This window comes from Protopterus annectens, chromosome 5.part0 (assembly GCF_019279795.1).
Source record: "Protopterus annectens isolate FY-2018-M chromosome 5.part0, PAN1.0, whole genome shotgun sequence".
NCBI lineage: Eukaryota > Metazoa > Chordata > Ceratodontiformes > Protopteridae > Protopterus > Protopterus annectens.
The window spans coordinates 1,389,384,602-1,389,401,205 of NC_056735.1; the positions used below are offsets into that span (position 1 = coordinate 1,389,384,602).

Below are 16,604 nucleotides of genomic sequence, written 5' to 3' on the forward strand. Positions count from 1 at the left end.
TGTTAGCTACAATGCAACTTGCAAATGGGAAATGAACAACTGCTACTCTAGAATTGTTAGCCCATATACTGTATAAAAACTGCTTTAAAGTTGTTTAAAGTTGTTCATATTATTTATCAGTATGGTATTGGCTACTAAATGTAAAAGATTTAAATAATTCAATGTTACATTTTCTAAGCAGTTATTCTTGATGTATCCATATAAGAAGAGTTGTTGCATTTTTCACCCTTCTCGACAAGCCATGTAATTTCCTTTAATCCAGTAACAAATCTGTGCATATTTTAGTGGAGTGATTCGAACCGCAACATTGAAATCTTAGGGAAAACCATGATGGTCTGCCCATTGATGTGCACAAAATATTCCAATAATTTTTCTTTCTGTTTTGACTTTTCCACATTTGAACATAAACACATGACCCATTGGCACTTGGCTGTGCATCACATTGTTGATAAAGGAGATCAAATGTTTCATCCTTGACTGCACAAAAACGGTAAACTAGAGTTCCTCATCTGTCATTATCATAACCAGAAAAGTGAATCTGTCCTCCTGGCAGTTACTTTGCAGAAGGACTCACACATATCTTCATGTATCGCTTTTTGTAGGGCTTCTGTATGTCAAGTAATGCATAATCGTAATCCATGTCAATCTTGTTTGCATTTCCCGTGATCCAAACCTTTGGTACATGTGTCTGCTTTACTCTCATCCACTGAAATTTCTTCTTCTCTGGAATTAAATCTTTCCATTATATTTATGTTTTGTTTTCAGAAATTCTACTTTAAGTCTTTGGGTGCCTTTTACATAACTCTTCCCATTGTGGTGACAGATGACTAGTTTTGAAAGGCTACGCCCTGTCACAAAGCTGACATCCTAGACCTTTGACATTTATGCAACTTACACAGCTGAAAAAAAAAAACACCTTAAAAGACACAGTGTATATAGTGTCTGTGGATTACAAGCTGCATTTTGTGGTCTGCTTTTGTGAGATGCTTGAAATATGGGTGCAACACCTTTTTGCTAAGTTAGCTAATGCAGACATTATTATTTAGACCACCAGCTCTGCTGTAATAGTAAGATAATTTGTCTCAAAACGCATATTTTAACTCTATGAGAACAAGGCTGGGTTGCAACAAGTAAATGTGCCACCCTATTAAAAACAGCTAAGGGTAAAAAATAGGGACTGGAAGCATAATAACTGGGATGACCTTTCTGCGAAAATAGGGGTGAAGTTCTGTTTCAGAACTTAGAGAAGTATCTGCAAACTTTTTTAGCAGTTTATAAACTAATTTTTGCTATTGTAATATTTTAGTTAGTCATACTGAACTGGGATATTTGAAAGTATATTGAGTTATTGTTTTGTCATAAGCTTTTATGAGTGATAAGATGTATAGAAGGAGAGGCGAAGTGATTTATAATTCCACTGGGCCATATGGATTTTTGTTATAATGCTATGGAGTTGTTGATTGCTGCTATAGGAATGCATTGAGCAGACTTCATTCTTTTAGCTTGTACTGGCATTTCTTTGGTTCTTAAACAATAATAATTGCCCTGGCTTATAGTAATTAGCTTTGGTTATTTTAACTGCTACATGTTCAGTACATCTAGGTTCTAGTTATGTTGTGTGGTCTACACAGATCTTAATATTTCCAGTTATTTCTAGAATTATCTCTGTTTTTTGCTGATAGAGGAATGACAGCTTCAATACAAAACAAGTTGTTTTGGATATCGACTAGTATATTTAGGAAGATAGTACAAACATGATCTGGTTATTCCAGCATAGCAGCGTTTCTGTATTATTTAAACCAATGAAATTTGGTTATTAGTTAAAATGAAATGTACAGGACTGAAATAAAAATTACTTCACCCGTTTGTTTATTTAAGGATAATTAACCATATGTGTACCAGTACTGTTGGCCAACCGGGTGCTGGCAGAAATTGGGCTACTGTTGGCCGAAGGAGGAGAAGAGGGGGAAGGCATGCCCAAAGGCAGGTAAAGGCTAGGATTGTGATAGTGAGGGTTGGAACTTTGAATGTTGGCAGTATGACTGGTATAGGGAGAGAGCTAGCTGATATGATGGACTGAAGGAAGGTTGATATATTGTGTGTGCAAGAGACCAAATGGAAGGGGAGCAAGGCTAGGTGTATCGAGGCGGGTTCAAATTTTTTATCATGGTCTGAAGTCGGATTTGGAATCTGCTACTTTCACAGTGTGAGTTCTGTCCATGAGCCAGTTGGCAACCCATCTTGTGACATAGGGATTTATGCCTAGTTTAGTGAGCTTATCTATAATTCCAGAGTGTGGGGATGGTGTCGAAAGCCTTGGCGTGATCTAGATAAGCTGTGTGAACCATTTTACCCTCATCTATGGCTTTGGTGACTGCTTCAATGAAGTCAATCAGGTTTAGGAGACATGATCTGCCTTTTACAAATCCAAACTGGGTAGGGTCCAGAGTTTGGAGATTACCAATGTCTTTGTTTATGAGTTCCATGATGATACATTCCATGGCCTTGCAGACCAGGCTCGTCAGGCTAATGGGGCGGTAGTTCCCGGGGTCCGTCGTGGCTCCACCTTTACTGGGTGGGACAACCGTCATGGTGCGCCATTCAGTGGGTACAAAGCCTGAGGTGAGGCTATGATTGAACATGGTACTTAGGTAGGGTACCAGTTAATTCTGTAGTTCGTGTAGAACACAGCCTGGGATATTGTCAGGTCCCATGGATGCTGTGTTCTTTGCTTTGGAGAGTGTGTTTTTTACCTGTGCAGCCGTGATTATAGGAACTTTGGATTCTTCCGGTATAGAGAGGGGGGGTAAAGTTGGCACTGAACCTATCTGCTAGGATGTTGGCAGTATCAGTTGGTTCTGTATATTTAGCGCCATTGTGCTGTAACTCAGAGCAGATCTGAGTGCTCCCATTGAGATTTTTGACATAGCTATAGACTGCTTTGTGGTTGTTTTTAGAGTCAGTGACAATTTTGTTTTCGTAACTAGCTTTGGAGGATTTTATGAGGGATCTCAGCTTCTTACTGAGGTTGACCAGGGAGTTCTTCCAGTCATGGGATTTTACTCTTTTTTGCAACAGTTTCTTTCTTCTGTTGTAGAGTTTGTTTACAGCAGAGGATCACCAGATTGGCTTCCTTTCTTGGAGGATAACATCTTGGTTCTATTAGGGATAGCATGATCCATGCACTCATGTAAGTGCTTATAAAGTGCATTTGTGTAGGATTCAGCAGTCATACCTCTATTGTCCATCTGCATGGGTGTCGTGAAGTTTGCCACTTATGTCTTAAGAAGTGTGAAGTTGGCTTTGGAGAAGTTTTTTACGATGGTTTCCCTAATTGGGGGTGGGGGTGGGATGTGGATGTCTAGGCTGATTAGCTTGTGGTTGGATCTGACCAACGAGGAATTGACCTCTGGTGTGGAACACCGGTTTCCCATGTTGGTAATGACCAGGTCTAGGATATTGCTGCCCCTGGTGGGGGTGTGAATAAGTTGATCCAAGGCACTGGAATTTATGAATTCTAGAAAACTTTGAGCAAAAGAGTTGGTACATGAGTAGTTTTCCCAGTTAATGGTGGAGTAGTTGAAATCGCCCATTATTAGGGTGTTGGGTTGTACTCTAATACTTTCCAGTGTATCAAGAAATGAGGAGTGGAAATCCTGGGGCATGGTGGGGGGTCTGTAGCAAGCTACAATTTGGATTGCGGTCTTGCCCAGAGTTAGTTGCACTTGGATAATCTCGGATGCATTATGCTGTGCAACTAGCCTGGAGGTGTGGATATCCTTAATGAATATGGACACGCCTCCGCCTTTAGTGCTTCGTTCTGGGTTAGGTGGCGAAGGTGTGGTATGAATTGTAGCCTGGTAATGCAGGGGTGCTCTCTGGAGCTTTGAACCAGGTCTCTGTCACTGCACAGATGTCAATGTTCTCCATTTTAAGGAGTGCCTCGAGTGAGTGCATTTTGAGGTTTAGACTTCTAGCATTGAGTAGCATTACCCTCAGATTTTGCTTGCTTGTACCTGTTACGATGGTGACTTTGTCATTTGAACTTTGCCTAAAAAAGGCACTATAGGGGTGGCAAGAGCCTTAGCCAGTATCCAAAATCCTAAGGGTGTCAGGTGCAGGCCATCTCTGGCAAAGCATCGTGGTCTGTCGATCATGTCATCCCAGGCAGACAAATACTGGATCCCCTTAGAATGACACCAGAAGCTTAGCAATTGTTGAAGTCAATCATTTTGTCCTTGTACTGTGGTATCATTCTGGGTGATGGCAAGATGCTACTCAGGGTTAGGGTCATACCTGCCTGGGATACAAGATCACAGAGCTCCTCCATGTCTTTTTTCATGTAGTCCAGGGAAGTACGTCTCAGGTCATTCACACCAACATGGACAATGACAGTGTCATATTTGTACTTATTGTGGAGTGACCTGAGTGCATGCGTTATGTGGCGGATCCCGGCACCTGACAGGAAGCTGATAGTAACTTTCTCCTTGTTTAGTCTAGTGAGTGGAACATCAGTGTGCCTGACTATAGAGTCACCTATGACTAGAGTGCTGGGTACGTTGTTATGCCTTATGGGCTGTGGTTGAGTGGCACACTGAGTTTGTGAGCTATGTGTCATTTGGGTTGTGTTGGGGGGTGGAGTTTGCTTGCGTTTATGCTTTGGATGTCCCTGATGCTTGGGCAGGTTTTTATTGAGAGCCTCCACGAATGTAGGTGTGTGTTTTGTGTTTCTATGTGTGTGTTTTGGTGGTGTAAGTTTTGAGGGACTATGTGATGAGTGTGGTGTGGTGCAAGTGTTTACCTTCTCCTCTTGACTGTCTAGTCCAGTCTTGGGTGAAGAGAGCTTTGCTTCCAGTTTGGCAATATAAGTGCATCTCTCACAAGTTGTAGTGTTGGGTGGTAGGAGGAGAGGGCTGTATGTGTACAAGAGGCAATTGCTGCATTGCCCCAAGATGCCCAGATTCATCAGGTAGACAGGAGAAATCACTGGGAGCTGACCCTTAAACATGCCTGGATAGGTGCTTATTTATTAAGTACTAAAAACTGCTTTCCACTAGACAAGTGAGGAAAGTTGAGTGCTGTAGTAATTTGCAGCTTATTTCGTGCTTACAATGAGTTCTGAACAAGTGCTGAGTTCAAAGAAACAGATTTGAGTGCTGAAACTAGAAAACTGGCTAGTTATAAGAAACAAAACTAAGCTAGAAGGCTTCCCTCCAACACAAAAGGGCTTGGGGGCTCAGAAGCCTACAAACAGTCTAGACCACTTAAAAGGAAAGGCAGGAAACAAGCTTAATTTTTTTTAGTTCTCTTTCCCAGATGTTCTTTTTGTACACAGTAGGAATGCCTGAAATCAGAATATGATCTCACTGCACTCAGTTGAGTGAGCAAATGAGATGGGCCCAGAAGGAGTATCCAAACACAAATTTACAAGAGGGGCGGGCAGTTTCAAAGCCACTGAGATTAACACCAAAACAGAAACACAGAGGGTGGGTGGGAAAACTAACTGAAGAACAGAGTCAAAACTTCTAATTCAGTTAATATTCATGCAACACAAATCAATTTAAATACTGTATTATTTGAAAAAAGTGCAGATAAAAAAGGTACTTAAATTCTCTTATATGTTCAGTTGAATACAGCTAGATCTTAGCCAGCCAAAGCTGAGGTTTTTAAGCAGAAAATATTTCAAACTTTAAAGTTGTTCATATTATTTATCAATATGGTATTGGCTACTAAATGTAAAAGATTTAAATAATTCAATGTAACATTTTCTAAGCAGTTATTCTTCTTTCCCTATTCTCCATATCATCTATTTTGTTTATTAGCCAAGTATTCTGTTGTAATAGAAATTCACTATGAAGCTCTTCTTCTTTTAGCCTTCCATCAATATCATTTAGAGATGACTCAATGTCAGTTATTTTTAATTGCTGTTGCTGCAGAATTTCCTTAAAGACTTCAGTTTGTTTTGGCAACTATCTTTAAGGTTTTCTAGGTTTTCAGTAAACCTGTCCATCTTCAGAGATAAGTCTTGAAGAGTAGTTGATATCAGTTGGATTTCTTTCTTCAGAGAAGAGTCTGAGTGAGAATTCTTAGAGTTACTCATTACTAGACAGCTTAGTTAGTCTTCAGGTTTTTTTGACAGGAAAATTTCGGAATTTCTTCTCCAAAGTTGGTAATTCTATTGTTAACAGTTTCACATATAAGATTTATCAAAAATTACTTAGTAATAATAAGATTTTCCTGTTATTTCTAGTATAAATATAAGGAGCTCAAAAACTTGCTGCTATCAGTTAGGCATTAGGCTCCGCCCCCTAAGCAGTTATTCTTGATGTATCCATATAAGAAGAGTTGTTGCATTTTTCACCCTTCTCGACGAGCCATGTAATTTCCTTTAATCCAGTAACAAATCTGTGCATATTTTAGTGGAGTGATTCGAACCGCAACATTGAAATCTTAGGGAATACCATGATGATCTGTCCATTGATGTGCACAAAATATTCCAATAATTTTTCTTTCTGTTTTGACTTTTCCACATTTGAACATAAACACATGACCCATTGGCACCTGGCTGTGCATCACATTGTTGATAAAGGAGATCAAATGTTTCATCCTTGACTGCACAGAAACAGTAAACTAGAGTTCTTCATCTGTCATTATCATAACCAGAAAAGTGAATCTGTCCTCCTGGCAGTTACTTTGCAGAAGGACTCACACCTATCTTCATGTATCGCTTTTTGTAGGGCTTCTTTATGTCGAGTAATGCATAATCGTAATCCATGTCAATCTTGTTTGCATTTCCCGTGATCCAAACCTTTGGTACATGTGTCTGCTTTACTCTCATCCACTGAAATTTCTTCTTCTCTGGAATTAAATCTTTCTATTATATTTTTGTTTTGTTTTCCGAAATTCTACTTTAAGTCTTTGGGTGCCTTTTAGATAACTCTTCCCATTGTGGTGACAGATGATTAGTTTTGAAAGGCTACGCCCTGTCACAAAGCTGACATCCTAGACCTTTGACATTTATGCAACTTACACAGATGAAAAAAAAAACACCTTAAAAGACACAGTGTATATAGTGTCTGTGGATTACAAACTGCATTTTGTGGTCTGCTTTAGTGAGATGCTTGAAATATGGGTGCAACACCTTTTTGCTGAGGTAAGCTAATGCAGACATTATTGCATTAGACCACCAGCTATGCTGTAATAGTAAGATAATTTGTCTCAAAATGCATATTTTAACTCTATGAGAACAAGGTTGGGTTGCAACAAGTAAATGTGCCACCCTATTAAAAACAGCTAAGGGTAAAAAATAGGGACTGGAAGCATAATAACTGGGATGACCTTTCTGCGAAAATAGGGGTGAAGTTCTGTTTCAGAACTTAGGGAAGTATCTGCAAACTTTTTTAGCAGTTTATAAACTAATTTTTGCTATTGTAATATTTTAGTTAGTTATACTGAACTGGGATATTTCAAAGTATATTGAGTTATTGTTTTGTCATAAGCCTTTATGAGTGATAAGATGTATAGAAGGAGAGGCGAAGTGATTTATAATTCCACTGGGTCATATCTGTGCTGTGGATTTTTGTTATAATGCTATGGAGTTGTTGATTGATGTTATAGGAATGCATTGAGCAGACTTCATTCTTTCAGCTTGTACTGGCATTTCTTTGGTTCTTAAACAATAATAATTGCCCTGGCTTATAATAATTAGCTTTGGTTATTTTAACTGCTACATGTTCAGTACATCTAGGTTCTAGTTATGTTGTGTGGTCTACACAGATCTTTATATTTCCAGTTATTTCTAGAATTATCTCTGTTTTTTGCTGATAGAGGAATGACAGCTTCAGTACAAAACAAGTTGTTTTGGATATCGACTAGTATATTTAGGAAGATAGTACAAACATGATCTGGTTATTCCAGCATAGCGGCGTCTCTGTATTATTTAAACCAATGAAATTTGGTTATTAGTTAAAATGAAATGTACAGGACTGAAATAAAAATGACTTCACCCGTTTGTTTATTTAAGGATAATTAACCATATGTGTACCAGTACTGTTGGCCAACAGGGTGCTGGCAGAAATTGGGCTACTGTTGGCCGAAGGAGGAGAAGAGGGGGAAGGCATGCCCAAAGGCAGTTAAAGGCTAGGATTGTGATAGTGAGGGTTGGAACTTTGAATGTTGGCAGTATGACTGGTATAGGGAGAGATCTAGCTGATATGATGGACTGAAGGAAGGTTGGTATATTGTGTGTGCAAGAGACCAGATTGAAGGGGAGCAAGGCTAGGTGTATCAGAGGCGGTTCAAATTTTTATCATGGTGTGGATGGGAGGAGAAATGGCGTAGGGGTTATCCTGAAGGAACAGAATGCTAAGAGTGTTTTGGAGGTGAAAAGAATGTTGGATAGAATGATGTTTATGAAGCTGGAAATTGATGGTGTAATGATGAATGTTGTTAGTGTATATGCTCCACAAGTTGGGTGTGCAATGGATGAAAAAGAAAAATTTTGGAGTGAGTTGGATGAAGTGGTGATGGCTGTACCCAAGGGTGAGAGACTGGTGATTGGAGCAGATTTCAATGGGCATGTTGGTGAAGGGAACAGAGGGGATGAGGAAGTAATGGGTAGGTATGGTGTTAAGCAAAGGAATGCAGAAGGTCAGATGGTAGTGGATTTTGTGAAAAGGATGGACATGGCTTTGATGAATACGTATTTTAACAAGAGGGAGGAGCATAGGGCGACATACAGGAGTGGAGAAAGATGCACACAGGTGGATTATATCTTATGTAGAAGGGCCAGTCTGAAGGAGATTGGAGACTGTAAAGTGGTGGCAGGGGAAAGTGTAGTTAGGCAGCATAGGATGGTGGTTTGTAGGATGATGATAGTGATCAAGAAGTTTAGGAAGAGTGTGAGGGCAGCACCAAGGATCAAATGGTGGAAATTGAAAAAGGGTAATTGTGAGGTGGAGTTCAGGGAAAAGTTAAGACAGGCACTGGGTGGCAGTGAAGAGTTACTGAATAGCTGGATAACTACAGCACAGCTAGTAAGAGAGATGGCTAGAAAGGTGCTTAGTGTGACATCTGGAAAGAGGAAAGAGGACAAGGAGACCTGGTGGTGGAATGAAGAAGTACAGGAGAGTATACAGAGAAAGAGGTTGGCGAAGAAGTGGGATTGTCAGAGAGATGAAGAAAGTAGACAAGAGTATAAGGAGATGAGGTGCATGGCAAAGAGAGAGGTGACGAAGGCTAAGGATAAGGCGTATGAAGAGTTGTATGAAAGGTTGGACACTAAGGAGGGAGAAAAGGACCTGTACCAATTGGCTAGACAGAGGGACTGAGCTAGGAAAGATGTGCAGCAGGTAAGGGTGATAAAGGATAATGAGGTTAACGTACTCACAAGCGAGTTGAGTGTGTTGAGCAGATGGAAAGAGTACTTTGAGGGGCTGATGAATGAAGAGAATGAGAGGGAGAGAAGATTGGATGATGTGCGGATAGTGAATCATGAAGTGCAGTGGATTAGCAAGGAGGAAGTAAGGATAGCTATGAAGAGGATGAAGAATGGAATGACTGTTGGTCCAGATGACATACCTGTGGAAGCATGGAGGTGTTTAGGTGAAATGGCAGTGGAGTTTTTAACTAGATTTTTTAATGAAATCTTGGATAGTGAGAGAATGCTTGAGGAATGGAGAAAAAGGGTTTTGGTACCGATTTTTAAGAATAAGGGTGATGTGCAGAGCTGTAGTAACTACAGAGGGATTAAACTGATCAGTCACAGCATGACATTATGAGAAAGAGTAGTGGAAGCTAGGTTAAGAAGGGAGGTGATGATTAGTGATCAGCAGTATGGTTTCATGCCAGGAAAGAGCACTACAGATGTAATGTTTGCTCTGAGAGTGTTAATGGAGAAGTACAGAGAAGGTCAGATGGAGTTGCATTGTGTCTTTGCAGACTTAGAGAAAGCATATGACAGCGTGTCTAGAGAGGAGTTGTGGTATTGTATGAGGAAGTTGGGAGTGTCAGAGAAGTATGTAAGAGTGGTACAGGATATGTACGAGGGTAGTGTGACAGCGGTGAGGTCTGCGGTGGGAGTGACGGATGCATTTAAGGTGGAGGTGGGATTACATCAAGGATCAGCTCTGAGCCCTTTCTTATTTGCAATGGTGATGGACAGGTTGACAGACAAAATCAGACAGGAGTCCCCGTGGACTATGATGTTTGCAGATGACATTTTGATCTGTAGTGAGAGTAGGGAATAGGTGGAGGAGACCCTGGAGAGATGGAGATATGCTCTAGAGAGAAGAGGAATGAAGGTCAGCAGGACTAAGACAGAATATATGTGTGTTAATGAGAGGGAGGATAGAGGAATGGTAAGGATGCAGGGAGTAGAGGTGGCAAAGGTGGATGAGTTTAAATACTTGGGATCAACAGTTCAGAGTAATGGTGAGTGTGGAAGAGAGGTGAAGAAGAGAGTACAGGCAGGATGGAGTGGGTGGAGAAGAATGTCAGGAGTGATTTGTGACAGACGAGTACCAGTAAGAGTGAAAGGGAAGGTCTACAAGAGGGTAGTGAGACCAGCTATGTTATATGGGTTGTTGACAGTGGCATTGACAAAAAGGCAGGAGTCAGAGCTTGACGTGGCAGAGTTGAAGATGTTAAGATTTTCACTGGGTGTGACGAGGATGGACAGGATTCGGAATAAGTATATTAGAGGGTCAGCCCAGGTTGGAAGGTTTGGAGACAAAGCCAGAGAGACAAGATTACATTGGTTTGGACATGTGCTGCGGAGGGATGCAGAGTATATTGGGAAAAAGATGCTAAGGATGAAGCTGCCAGGTAACAGGAAAAGAGGAAGGCCTAAGATAAGGTTTATGGATGTGGTGAGAGAGGACATGCAGGTGGTTGGTGTGACAGAGCAAGATGCAGAGGACAGGAAGAAATGGAAACAGTTGATCCACTGTGGTGACCCCTAATGGGAGCAGCCGAAAGAAGAAGAAGAAGAATTAAGCATATGTGTGATTGCTGGAGAGTCATAATGTGTGGTCCCAGGTTTGTTACTATACATCTTCCTAGGATACTGCATATTAAATTTTCTAAGAGAGAGGAATTTTATATTTGTTAAATTGTATCTTGTAGACTTATCAATAAAGTGTGTGAGTTATTCTTCATAAGGGATGCCAGGAACAACTTGTTCACCAGTCCACAGGACATCAAAGGCAGCTGGAAAGAGTATTTACAGCAGCTTCTGAATGAAGAAAATCCTACAGAAGCTGTACTGCCCCGCACATAGCTTATGATGAATGAAGAGGAGGCACCCACCCTATTAGAAGCAAAAAGGAAAATTAAGTCAGGGAAAGCAACAGGCTCAGGTGAAACAGCAGATATGATAAAGATGCTGGGTGAGATAGGGGAGAACTGTCTTCTAAGGGTACTTATAGCAGTATTGAGAGAAACATGTATCCCGGATGACTGGAGAATAAGCATACTAGTGCCAGTGTTCAAGAACAAAGAGGACATTCACAACTTTGGGCAGTACAGAGGTATCAAACTCCTGTCACATTGCATGAAAATCTGGAGAGGGTGATTCATCCATCCATCCATCCATTCATCCATCCATTCATTCATCAATCCATCTATCCATCCGTAACCCCTTTTTTCTCATATTTGCACATATGGTCAAGGTGTCACTTTAACAGTGACAATCATCTAGTGCCAAGGTTTACACTGTTGGTTTGTTAGGTGTTTGCCACAGTTGTTTTTTCACACACACACTCATACCTATGGCTAATTTAGAGTGTCCAACCCACCAACTGCATGTCTTTGGAATGTGGAAGGTGACTGGTAAACTAATAGAAAGTAAGAAGGGAGATGAGCTGTTTGGATTCATATCAGGATGCAGCACAAGTGGTCTAATGCTTGCAGTGAGACAGACAGTTGAAAAGAAGCTAGAGATGAGGAAATAGTCCAACTCGGCATTCCTAGACTTGGAGAAAGCATATGACAAGGTACCAAGAAAGCTGATTTGGGTGGTTCTGTGGTGATTTAAAGTCCAGGAAACATTGGTAGAATTAGTTCTGACTATATACAAGGACCTAATGTCTGAAGTACCAACAATGTTTGGTCTCACAGAGGGGTTCCCAGTGGGAGTGGGTACACACCAGATTTGGGTCCACTGCTGTTCATACTGGTGATGGATTACATTAGCAAATAGGTTGGAGAGGACAGATCAACAAAGTTACCATATACAGATGACATGATATTACAGGCAGACCCTGAACAAGAACTTCAGCAAAGGATAGGGGAATGGAATGCAACACTGAAGGCACATGAGATGAAAGTGAGTACATATAAGACAGGTGTAATGGCAGCAAATGGGGGAAATCAGAAGAAGCTGAGAACTGAGATGGAATGGAAGAGGGTGGAGCAGGTTAACAGCATCATGTATCTGGTAAGATGGTTGTGAAGAATGGAAATTTGAATGAGGAGGTCAAGACTAGAATCATAGGGGCTGCAGCCAACTGGCACAGAGTGGAAGGGGTAGTATATAACAGAAGAATTCCAAAGAAGATGAAAAGTGAGGTGTACAAAATAGCATTGTGATCAGTACTACTGTATGGTACAGAAACCTGGGCAGTAAAAGCGAATCAGTTGAGGAAGCTAGAGGCAATGGAGATGAAGTGCCTGAGATGGGTGGCAGGATGAACACTGTGGGACAGAAGAAGAAATGAGGACATCAGAGAAGGAGGCGAAGTATCTTCAGTTGCAGAAGAGGCCAAAGAGAACAGATTATGGTGTTTGGGCACATGCACAGAAAAGCAGAATACAATCTGGTAAAAAAAGATTTCCTACAGGCAGGGAGAAGGCAAGAGGAAACAAAGGCATCCAAAAAAGAGATGGATGGATTGTGTGAGAGAAGACCTGTGGTAGTCAGGCATGAGTGTCAAAGAATGTAGGAGAGCGGCATTGAATAAAGAGAGATAGCAACAGTTGACATGTTACCCCGACCCCATGTAGAAAATAGGGGACAAAAAGGGACTGATGATGATGATGATGATGATGATGATGATGATAATGATGATGATGAACAGCAGCAATGGATGTAGCACTTATAGCATTCACATGACTGGGACAGCATCTACAGTCTAGGAAATATTAAAAATACATGGTTAAAAACTAGCCATGGTATAATAGAAACAGTATATAGCAGGAGTGTGGATGGTGGTAGGATTACTCTATCCTGGCCTCAGGTTTCAGCTGTCAGAACCACACCCTGCCATATCAGAATAAATCCTACCACATGCTACAGACCACACACCTGCAATTGATTATTGCTACAGAATAGTCAACATGCTATATGGATAACTGAATAATGCTTCATCACTTTATTAAGTCAATGGATATTTACTGTGTGTTAATATTGAGTGAAAAAGGTGATATTTTAGGAGGAATTAAGGCTTTTAGGAGATCTAGATGAGTTTAAGTGGACGTTTAAAGTATCTTAAATGACAAAAGTGAGATTTTCTTAATTCTGTTGGAAGGAAGTTCCATAGCTTAGAGCCAGCATGAATGCTTTGTATAAAGAATTAGACTATATTTATGTTTATTTGCAAGCACTGCAGTTTTGCTAAAGCCTTGCTAATAGTCTAGTGCAAGGACATTCTGCTGGAATCAGGATAAATGTTCTGTGTTATGAATTAGACAGCCTGTTGAAGACTTAAACACTTAATAGATTGCAGAGCCAGGAAGAGGAACAAGAAGTAGACGAGTAGCTACAACTAATTTACGAGGGCGAATCCAAAAGCGACAGACTCAGAAAAAAGTGTAGCCAAGTCCGTGTACAAAACCAGATCATGACTTTAATGTTAAAATACCACAAATCGGAATGTCATAATGGATAAAAACAATAATGATAATAATAATAATAATAATAATAATAATAATAATAATAATAATAATAATAATAATAATAATGATAATGATAATAATAATAATAATAGTTCTTTTTTCACTATTCCATTTTAATTTCTGGTAAGTGTTGCTCTGTTTTAGTACACAGACTTGGCTGTGTTTTTCTAATTTAGAAGGACCTGGAGTTCTGTTTTACTTTGTAGAGCATGTTGATCCTTTCATTGAGATTTTTGGCTCCTTGTGTAAACAGCGAAGAGAAGATGAGTTGCTGATCAAATGAAAGATACTGACACTTCAGTGGAGGTACATTGAAGTGCTATTGTGAGATTTAGAAGAAATGACCTATCAGATGGCAGTTATTACTTAGAAGAAGGATTGCTTTTGTCTTGATGTTACGTGTTTGTTTGCAAGTTAGTGCTAGAAAAGTGGAGGGAGGAGGAGATGGCCTAGTGTTTTTATGACTCTTAGCAATATCCTTGGAAAGAGTGGGAAATGGTAACGTCAACTACATATCATATGACCTGGTTATCACCATAGTTTTGCAGAGTGAATTAGGATATAGAAAGAATAGGTGTAGGTCAAAGATGGAGCCTTGATGCCTTCCTCTTGTGACTGGGGAAGGATATCAGAATGTTTGTCCCATTTTACTTTGTTGGGTTGTTAAATAATTTGATATATAGTGAATGGATCTATTGATTCTTTAGGCACATCAGTAGCTTGGTACGAATGACTGTGTGAGAAGATTCTGAAAGACTGATAAATAGTATACCAGTGACTTGACCTTCACACGTGACTCAAAGAATGGAATTTCATAGGTAAGTATTAGGCTAGCTGCCCCTGTGGGCCATTTTAAGGAAAGCTAATATCCCTTCAAACGTGAGAATCAAACCCTGTACCTTATGTCTGTAAGGCAGATAACTTTACCATTATGTCACTCCCCAATTTTGAATTTGTAAATTTGTTAAAGGCAGTGTCTGTACTGGTGGACTTGTTAAATGCCAACCTGATTCTTAGCAACTTTTTGTAGGAAAGGGAGTCATGTAGCTGATTATATAAAGCGTTTCCTACGATTTTACACAGGTGTAATAAGATTAACCAGGGACAGTGGTTGTTTGAAAGTTCCTTAAGACCTCATTTAAATATGGGTACTAGGAGTGCTTTTCCTAGGGAATGGCTACTTTATGCAGTATTTGAGGATAATTATTAGGGAGTGTTATTAGTTGTGCTACTATTCTATTCAGGTTGTATATTGTATTATTGATATACACATTTGTGGAACTATCAACATGTGAAATGTGTTCTGTTTAATGAAGGTCCTTGCAGAATTCTGCATTCCTCCAAAGCACATGATGACTATATAGAGGTTGTGACTGGCTTTGCCCTCCCCAAAGAAAACTCATTTTCATACTCTGCTGCAGACTTTTGATATTAGCTCAGAGACTGAAATTGGAACTATAGTAATCACTCCCATGTCATGGAATTAATTTCTTTTGGAAAAAATTCATCAACTGAGAGGGAAGTAAGATGTTTTATAACTAATAGACATCTAAACACTTCCCTGTTAATAAATACAGCACGGTGACTCAGTGCTAAGGATTTCAGTCTCAAAGCAACAGTATTCAGTCCTTATTGCTGGTCACCGTGTGTAGTGTTGCTTACTCTCCCAGTGTTTGTGTGGACTTTTTGTAAGTAGTTAGGTTTCCTTCTATAGTCCAAAAACATTGGATTTGGAAAAGAGATAATAAAGCTGCTGGCCATGTTAATATCAGAAAGAGAGGGATGGATTTATTTCCAGTCCATGTCTTCAGATGCTGTCCACGAACAAGGTTAAGTATACTGAAACAGTGTGTATTGGGGTTATTGACAGAGAAAGATCATAATTTTGTAAAGCAAACTGTCCTGTGTGTCTGTGTTTGCTCTTTGCAAGACTGTATTTGCTTTCTGTATTACTGGAAGTTGTAAGATGACCTGTCACTGGTATAGATCAAGCTGTAAGGTGACCTGTCACCGGTATAGGTCTTCCAGGTTAGGTCTCTGTGTGCCATAAGAGATCAGAGTTCATGGACGGCTTATTTGAATTCCTTAATTTTGTGTCAACTTCATGACGAAGCAGAGATTTAAATGCTTTAATAAATTTAATTTTAAAGTAATACGCATTGTCAACTTTACAAATATTTTAGAAACTGTTTCCATTTCATCTAATATTATTTGCAAGTATGCATGTCATACTTTACAAGACAGCTTCAGAATAAAATCATTTACAGAGTGTTACTTCATACATTACATGAATTACATTTGCAAAGATATTGTACTTTTATCAGAGTGTTATTTCCTGCAAATGGTTCAACTTCATTTTCTGCTTATATTAAGATCTTTTCATTTTTTTTATCTATTCATAAATCCCATAAACCCATTAGACTCAAGCCTCTTTTTAGGGTCAGTCAGTCTAGGTGTACTATCTGTGTTACTGACTTGCTCTGCATTACCCGGGAGACAAACAGAATCTGAAGGAATCAAACCCTGGACTATAAGAAACAACTCATTAACAGTTCATGGCCTTAATCTTCTGCACTAATTATCATAATATAGTCTATCATAATCCACATTTTTATTGACACTTAGTTAACATACTTATGCTTTTTTAATAGCTTCTGTCAGTTGCTGAAAAGATACACCCGCACGCACCTACAGAATAAGATTTACCAAAT

General features: G+C 39.7%; 2 pseudogenes; both read right to left on the bottom strand.

The window, feature by feature from the left end:
- Window positions 1-222: 222 nt before the first annotated feature.
- On the bottom strand, window positions 223-2,591 carry LOC122802378 (annotated as a pseudogene).
- Window positions 2,592-6,357: 3,766 nt separating this feature from the next.
- Window positions 6,358-16,604, bottom strand: part of LOC122802380 — a 67,872-nt pseudogene continuing 57,625 nt past the window's right edge.